The following is a 9,380-nucleotide window of genomic DNA, read 5'->3' on the forward strand; positions in this document are numbered from 1 at the left end:
ACAGTGGTGTGCTGTTCAGGAAATTGTCTACTGTACCGATGTCCTCAGTATATTGAAGTTTCTGTTTCAATGTCAAGGTCTTTCATCCACATGAACTTGAGTTTTGTGCAGGTTGAGAAATACAGATCTATTTGCATTCTTCTTCATGCAGACATACAGTTACACCTGCACCATTTGTTGAAGAAACTTTCCTATTTTCCCCATTGTGTGGTTTTGCCTTTGTCAAAATCATGTGTTGGTAGGTATGTGTGTTTTTTCTTTGATTTGATTCCATCGGTCAACTTTTTGTTTCTATACTAATTCTATACAGCTTTTGTTATGATTGCTCTGTGATATGTCTTGATATCAGGGATGATGATACCTCCAAAAATTATTTAATTATTCAAGATATCTATCTATCTATCATCTATCTATCTATCTATGTATCTATCATCTATCTATCATCTATGTATCTATCATCTATCTATCATCTATCTGTCAGCTATCATGGGTTTTTTGTTTTTTAAAGAATTGCTCTTTCAAGGTCTGTAAATAATGGTCTTGCAATTTTGAAGAGAAATGCATTGACTGTGAAGATGCTTTTTGTAAGATGGCCATTTTCACCTTGTTAATCCTATCCATCTGTAGTATAGGAGATCTTTCCATCTTCAGATGTCCTGTTAATTCCTTTTTCAGAGACATAAAGTTTTTGACAGGCAGGTCTTTAAGTAGCTTGATTAGAGTTGTACTGGGCTATTTAATGTTATCTGTGGTTACTGTAAAGGGTTTTGCTTGACTAAATTTTTCTTATCCCTTTTAACTGTTGCATGAGGAAGGGCTGCTGGTTTTTTGAGTTAATCTTGTATTCAGACACTTTTCTGTAAGGGTTTATCACCTTTGGTGTAGGAGTTCTTTGGTAGATTTTGTGAGGTCTCTTTTGTATGTGGGCAGCTTTGCTTACTCTCTGGTTTTAAGTTTCTCTGCATATAAGTTGTTAGTGTTTATTGGCTGGTTCAGGTATGCAAATTTGATCACTGAGGTCTCTAAGACTTTTAACATGAAGGGGTGCTTGATTTTATCAACGACTTTATCAGCATCTAATGTGATGACCAAGTGAATTTTTTTGACATCTCCACCCCTGCCAGCTTCAGCTATCCATTCATTTTCATGGCTGTCAAGCCATCTCCCCTGTATCTCCCCAGACCCGATCCTGAAACACTCAGTTGTCTCAAATTTACCCACTCCCACCTAGTTCCTTCCTTCCTCTGCCTCCTCTGAGTATTTTCCGGTATGTTCTAAGTTAGATTCAAAATCCTCTCTTGGTCCTTTCTTCTTCATCTTCTTTTGGTCTTGAGTATAGTATTGATATCCTGTACTTTATTGCTAATATCCACTTAGAAGTGAGTATACGCCATCCATGTCTTTTGGGTCTGGGTTATGTCACTCAGGAAGTTATTCTCAAGTTCTATTCATTCACCTGCAAAGGTCATTATGTCTTTGTCTTTAGTAGGTGAATAGTATCCCACATTGTCTTTTTTCATTAAAAAAAAAAAACTTCACCCTTGTCAGTTGCAGATTTCCATTCACTTTCAGGACCATCCATCCATCTCTCCTCTTCCTTACCCACACCTGATTCCGAACCCATCCCATAGCCCTCTGTATCTCTTCTCTATTCAGTTCACTCCCTCCGTCTTCCTCTTAGGACTGCTTTATGCACTCCTTTAAGTGAGATACAGGCATCCTCACTTGTGCATTCCTTCTTGTGTAGCTTTTCTGAGTCTGTGGATAATAGCATGGTGTCTGTATTTTTGGCCAATAACCATCTATAAGTGAGTACATAACACACATGTCCTGTTTGGACTCCGGAGGATATTCTCAAGTTCCATTGATTTACCTGCAAAATTCATTCTGCCTTTGTTTGTAATAGTGGGATAATATGCCATTTTGAAAGTATACATCACTTTCTTTTTTTTTTATTAACTTATGTATTTCTTATTTACATTTCAAGTGTTATTCCATTTCCCAGTTTCCAGGCCAAAATCCCCCTAACCCCTCCCACTCCCCTTCTTTATGGGTGTTCCCCTCCCCATCCTCCCCCATTGCCGCCCTCCCCCCAACAATCACGTTCACTGGGGATTCAGTCTTGGCAGGACCCAGGGCTTCCCCTTCCACTGGTGCTCTTACTAGCCTATTCATTGCTACCTATGAGGTCAGAGTCCAGGGTCAGTCCATGTATAGTCTTTAGGTAGTGGCTTAGTCCCTGGAAGCTCTGGTTGCTTGGCATTGTTGTTCATATGGGGTCTCGAGCCCCTTCAAGCTCTTCCAGTCCTTTCTCTGATTCCTTCAATGGGGGTCCTATTCTCAATTCAGTGCTGGCATTCACCTATGCATTTGCTGTATTCTGGCTGTGTCTCTCAGGAGAGATCTACATCCGACTCCAGTCTGCCTACACTTCTTTGCTTCATCCATCTTGTCTAATTGGGTGGCTGTATATGTATAGGCCACATGTGGGGCAGGCTCTGAATGGGTGTTCCTTCAGTCTCTGTTTTAATCTTTGCCTCTCTATTCCCTGCCAAGGGTATTCTTGTTCCCCTTTTAAAGAAGGAGTGAAATATTCACATTTTGATCATTCATCTTGAGTTTCAGGTGTTCTAAGCATCTAGGGTAATTCAAGCATTTGGGCTAATATCCACTTATCAATGAGTGCATACCATATGTGTTTTTCTGTGATTGGGTTAGCTCACTCAAGATGATATTTTCCAGTTCCAACCATTGCCTATGAATTTCACAAAGGTATTGTTTTTGATAGCTGAGTAATATTCCATTGTGTAGATGTACCACATTTTCTGTATCCATTCCTCTGTTGAAGGGCATATGGGTTCTTTCCAGCTTCTGGCTATTATAAATAAGGCTGCTATGAACATAGTGGAGCACATGTCTTTTTTATATGTTGGGGCATCGTTTGGGTATATGCGCAAGAGAGGTATAGCTGGATCCTCAGGCAGGTCAATGTCCAATTTTCTGAGGAACCTCCAGACTGATTTCCAGAATGGTTGTACCAGTCTGCTTTCCCACCAACAATGGAGGAGTGTTCCTCTCTCTCCACATCCTCGCCAGCATTTGCTGTCACCTGAGTTTTTGATCTTAGCCGTTCTTACTGGTATGAGGTGAAATCTGAGGGTTGTTTTGATTTGCATTTCCCTTATGATTAAAGATGTTGAACATTTCTTTAGGTGTTTCTCAGCTGTTTGACATTCCTCAGCTGTGAATTCTTTGTTTAGCTCTGAACCCCATTTTTTAATAGGGTTATTGGTCTCCCTGCACTCTAACTTCTTGCGTTCTTTGTATATTTTGGATATAAGACCTCTATCTGTTGTAGGATTGGTAAAGATCGTTTCCCACTCTGTTGGTTGCCGTTTTGTCCTAACTACAGTGTCCTTTGCCTTACAGAAGGTTTGCAGTTTTATGAGATCCCATTTGTCGATTCTTGATCTTAGAGCATAAGCCATTGGTGTTTTGTTCAGGAAATTATTTCCAGTGCCCACGTGTTCCAGATTCTGCCCTAGTTTTTCTTCTATTAGTTTGAGTGTATCTGGTTTGATGTGGAGGTCCTTGATCCACTTGGACTTAAGCTTTGTACAGGGTGATAAGCATGGATTGATCTGCATTCTTCTACATGTTGACCTCCAGCTGAACCAGCACCATTTGCTGAAAATGCTATCTTTTTTCCATTGGATGGTTTTGGCTCCTTTGTCAAAAATCAAGTGCCCATAGGTGTGTGGGTTCATTTCTGGGTCTTCAATTCTGTTCCATTGGTCTATCTGTCTGTCTCTGTACCAATACCATGCAGTTTTTATCACTATTGCTCTGTAATACTGCTTGAGTTCAGGGATAGTGATTCCCCCTGAAGTCCTTTTATTGTTGAGGATAGTTTTAGCTATCCTGGGTTTTTGGTTATTCCAGATGAATTTACAAATTGTTCTGTCTAACTCTTTGAAGAATTGGATTGGTATTTTGATGGGGATTGCATTGAATCTGTAGATCGCTTTTGGTAAGATGACCATTTTTACTATATTAATCCTGCCAATCCATGAGCATGGGAGATCTTTCCATCTTCTGAGGTCTTCTTCAATTTCTTTCTTCAGAGTCTTGAAGTTCTTCTTGTACAGATCTTTTACTTGCTTGGTTAAAGTCACGCCGAGGTACTTTATATTATTTGGGTCTATTATGAAGGGTGTCGTTTCCCTAATTTCTTTCTCGGCTTGTTTCTCTTTTGTGTAGAGGAAGGCTACTGATTTATTTGAGTTAATTTTATACCCAGCCACTTTACTGAAGTTGTTTATCAGCTTTAGTAGTTCTCTGGTGGAACTTTTGGGATCACTTAAATGTACTATCATATCATCTGCAAATAGTGATATTTTGACTTCTTCTATTCCAATCTGTATCCCCTTGACCTCCTTTTATTGTCTGATTGCTCTGGTTAGAACTTCAAGAACGATATTGAATAAGTAGGGAGAGAGTGGGCAGCCTTGTCTAGTCCCTGATTTTAGTGGGATTGCTTCAAGTTTCTCTCCACTTAGTTTAATGTTAGCAATTGGTTTGCTGTGTATGGCTTTTACTATGTTTAGGAATGGGCCTTGAATTCCTATTCTTTCCCGGACTTTTATCATGACGGGGTGTTGAATTTTGTCAAACGCTTTCTCAGCGTCTAATGAAATGATCCTGTGGTTTTGTTCTTTCAGTTTGTCTATATAATGGATCACGTTGATGGTTTTCCGTATATTAAACCATCCCTGCATGCCTGGGATGAAGCCTACTTGATCATGGTGGATGATTGTTTTGATGTGCTCTTGGATTCGGTTTGCCAGAATTTTATTGAGTATTTTTGCGTCTATATTCATAAGGGAAATTGTTCTAAGTTCTCTTTCTGTGTTGGGTCTGTGTGTGGTTTGAGTAATTGTGGCTTCATAGAAGGAATTTTGTAGTGCTCCATCTGTTTTAATTTTGTAGAATAGTTTGGATAGTATTGGTATGAGGTCTTCTATGAAGGTCTGATAGAATTCTGCACTGAACCCGTCCGGACCTGGGCTCTTTTTGGTTGGGAGACCTTTAATGACTGCTACTATTTCCTTAGGAGTTATGGGGTTGTTTAACTGGTTTATCTGTTCCTGATTTAACTTCGGTACCTGGTATCTGTCTATGAAATTGTCCATTTCCTGCAGATTTTCAAGTTTTGTTGAACATAGGCTTTTATAGTAAGATCTGATGATTTTTTTAATTTTGTCTGAATCTGTAGTTATGTCTCCCTTTTCATTTCCGATTTTGTTAATTTGGAAACGCTCTCTGTGTCCTCTAGTTAGTCTGGCTAAGGGTTTATCTATCTTATTGATTGTCTCAAAGAACCATCTTTTGGTTCTGTTGATTCTTTCTATGGTCCATTTGTTACTACTTGGCTGACTTCAGCTTTGAGTTTGATTATTTCCTGCCTTCTACTCCTCCTGGGTGTATTTGCTTCTTTTTGTTCTAGAGTTTTTGGTGTGCTCTCAAGCTGGTGACATATGCTGTTTCCTGTTTCTTTCTTCAGGCACTCTGAGCTATGGGTTTTCCTCTTAGCACAGCTTTCATTGTGTCCCATAAGTTTGGGTATGTTGTACCTTCGATTTCATTAAATCTAAGAAGTCTTTAATTTCTTTCTTTATTTCTTCCTTGACCAGGTTATCATTGAGTAGAGCATTGTTCAACTTCCACGTATAAGTAGGCATTCTTCCATTATTGTTATTGAAGACCAGATTTAGGCCGTGGTAGTCTGATAGCACCCATGGGATTATTTCTATCTTTCTGTACCTGTTGAGGCCTGTTTTTTGACCAATTATATGGTCAATTTTGGAGAAAGTACCATGAGGACCTGAGAAGAAGGTATATCCTTTTGCTTTAGGATAGAATGTTCTATAAATATCTGTTAAGTCTATTTGGTTCATGATTTCTCTTAGTCTGTCTACGTCTCTGTTTAATTAGTGTTTCCATGATCTGTCCATTGATGAGAGTGGGGTGTTGAAATCTCCTACTATTATTGTGTGAGGTGCAATGTGTGTTTTGAGCTTTAGTAAGGTTTCTTTTATGTATGTCGATGCCCTTGTATTTGGGGCATAGATATTTAGGATTGAGAGTTCATCTTGGTGGATTTTTCCTTTGATGAATATGAAGTGTCCTTCCTTATCTTTTTTGATGATGTTTAATTGGAAATTGATTTTATTTGATATTAGAATGGCTACTCCACCTTGCTTCTTCAGACCATTTGCTTGGAAAGTTGATTTCCAGCCTTTCACTCTGAGGTCGGGTCTGTCTTTGTCTCTGAGGTGTGTTTCCTGTAGGGAATGCAGGGTCCTCATTGCATATCCAGTGTGTTAATCTATGTCTTTTTATTGGGGAGTTGAGGCCATTGATGTTGAGAGATATTCAGGAATAGTGATTATTGCTTCCTGTTATGTTCATATTTGGATGTGAGGTTATGTTTGTGTGCTTTTCTTCTCTTTGTTTTGTTGCCAAGACGATTTGTTTCTTGCTTTTTCTAGGGTGTAGCTTGCCTCCTTATGTTGGACTTTACCATTTATTATCCTTTGTATTGCTGGATTTGTAGAAAGATATTGTGTAAATTTGGTTTTGTCCTGGAATATCTTGGTTTCTTCATCTATGTTAATTGAGAGTTTTGCAGGATAAAGTAACCTGGGCTGGCATTTGTGTTCTCTTAAGGTCTGTAGGCCATCTGTCCAGGATCTTTTGGCTTTCACAGTTTCTGGTGTGATTCTGATAGTTCTGCCTTTATTTTACTTGATCTTTTTCCCTTACTGCTTTTAATATTCTTTATTTTGTGCGTTTTGTGTTTTGACTATTATGTGACGGGAGCTGTTTCTTTTCTGGTCCAATCTATTTGGAGTTCTGTAGGCTTCGTGTATGCTTATGGGTATCTCTTCCTTTAGGTTAGGGACGTTTTCTTCTATGATTTTGTTGAAGATATTTACTGGTCCTTTGAGCTAGGAGTCTTCACTCTCTTCTATACCTATATCCTTAGGTTTGATCTTCTCATTGAGTCCTGGATTTCCTGTATGTTTTGGACCAGTAGCTTTTTCTGCTTTACATTATCTTTCACAGTTGAGTCGATAGTTTTCTATAGAATCGTCTGCTCCTGAGATTCTCTCTTCTATCTCTTGTATTCTGTTGGTGAAGCTCGTATCTACAGCTCCTTGTCTCTTCTTTTGGTTTTCTATATTCAGGGTTGTTTCCATGTGTTCTTTCTTGATTGCTTCTATTTCCATTTTTAATTCCTTCAAGTGTTTGTGCTTTCCTGGAATCCTTTCAGGGATTTTTGTGATTCCTCTCTGTAGGCTTCTACTTGTTCATTTATGTTTTCCTGCATTTCTCTAAGGGAGTTCTTCATGTCTTTCTTGAAGTCCTCCAGTATCGATCAAATATGATTTTGAAAATAGATCTTGCTTTTCTGGTGTGTTTGGATATTCCGTGTTTGCTTTGGTTGGAGAATTGGGATCCGATGATGTCATGTAGTCTTGGTTTCTGTTGCTAGGGTTCCTGTGCTTGCCTCTCGCCATCAGATTATCTCTAGTGTTTATTTGTTCTGCTATTTCTGACAGTGGCTTGACTGTCCTATAAGCCTGTGTATCAGGAGTGCTGTAGACCTGTTTTCCTGTTTTCTTTCAGCCAGTTATGGGAACAGAGTGTTCTGCTTTGGGGCGTGTAGTTTTTCCTATCTACAGGTCTTCAGCTGTTCCTGTGGGCCTGTGCCCTGAATTCACCAGGCAGGTCACTTGGAGCAGAAAAGTTGGTCTTATCTGTGGTCCCGAGGCTCAAGATTGCTCGTGGGTGTTGCTCATGATCTCTCCTCAGGGGCAGCAACCAGGAGGACCTGCGCCGCCCTTTCTTGGAGCCCCCTGTGCACCAGAGTCCCAGATGGCGTTTGGTGTTTTCCTCTGGAGTCAGAGATGTGGGCACAGTGTAGTCTTTTCTGGTCTCCCAGGCATGTCTGACTCTCTGACGGTTTAGCTCTCCCTCTCCCAGGATTTGGGTGCAGAGAACCGTTTATCTGGCTGGTCTCTTCAGGTTCCTGCGGTGTCTCAGATGCAGCGGACCTGCTGCTCCTGTGCCCTTATCTACGGGAACCCACAGACCGTTCCTCTTGGGCCAGGTATTTGGGCAGGGGTGGACAGTGTTGGTGGTCTCTTCTGCTCTGCAGTCTCAGGAGTGCCCACCTGTCCGGGCGGTGAGCTCTCTCTCCCACGGGGTTTGGGAGCAGTGAGCTGGAGGCAGGGAGCACGAGATTCGGACTCCCGCTAAAAACCAGAAGTGTCCGGACCTCCCACGGGGTTTGGGAGCCATACATCACTTTCTTTATTCATTGTTCAGTAGAGGGACATCCAGGTTGTTTCCAGATTCTGGTTAGTATGAACAAAGCTACTATGAACATAGTTTGACAAGTGTTTCTTTGGTACAGTGTGACATCTTTATGACTACACACCCAGGAGCGTTATAGCTGGCCCTTGAGGTAGAACAGTTTTTTTCTCTCAGTTTTGTGAGAAACCACCCAATTGATTTCCAAAGTTGTTGTTCAAAGTTTCACGTCCATCAGTGATGGATTAGTGTTCCCTTTGCTCCACAACCTGCCAGCATTCACTCTCACTTGAGTTTTTCATCTTTGCTTTTGTGATGGGTGTCAAATGACATGTCAGAGTGGTTTTGAGTAAGCAGCTCTTGGTTTTGTTCATTCTTTGTATTGTTTCCCATGTTTCTATGTTTAATTTTCATACCATCTTCTCTTGAGCGTGTATGCTTGTTTTTATTTTTAATATTGCATATGTGCTGATTAGCTGCTATTATGAAATCTCTCCATTTCTTTTGAAGGGACATAGTGTTATGAACTTTCCTTTTGCACTGCTTTTATTGTGTTCCCTAAGTTTGTATGATTTGTGCCTTCACTTTCATTGAATTCTAGAAAGACTTTGATTTCTTCTTTCAACAGTGGTCACTTAGCATAGAGTTGTTCAGTTTCCATGAGATTGTAGGCTTTCCATTGTTTTTGTTGTTGACATAGTCCAACTTTAGTCCATGGTGACCTTATCAGACACAAAAGCATTTTGGTGTTCTTTTGTTGTTGTTGTTGTTGTTGTTGTTGTATTTTCTTGTATCTGTTGTAGATCTGTATCTGTACATGTTCAATTTTGGAGAAGGTTCCATGAGGTGCTGAGAAGATACATATTTTTTCATTTGAGTGACAGCTTCTATAGATATCTGTTGTTGTAAAAATATTAAAATAAAAACTAAAAGTTGTCTTTTACCCCGCTAGGTCCGCACCTCGGTGCCCCAAGATATCTGCTAGATATCTTGGCGGAAAC

Source organism: Rattus norvegicus, chromosome 16 (genome assembly GCF_036323735.1).
Source record: "Rattus norvegicus strain BN/NHsdMcwi chromosome 16, GRCr8, whole genome shotgun sequence".
Classification (NCBI taxonomy): Eukaryota; Metazoa; Chordata; class Mammalia; order Rodentia; family Muridae; genus Rattus; species Rattus norvegicus.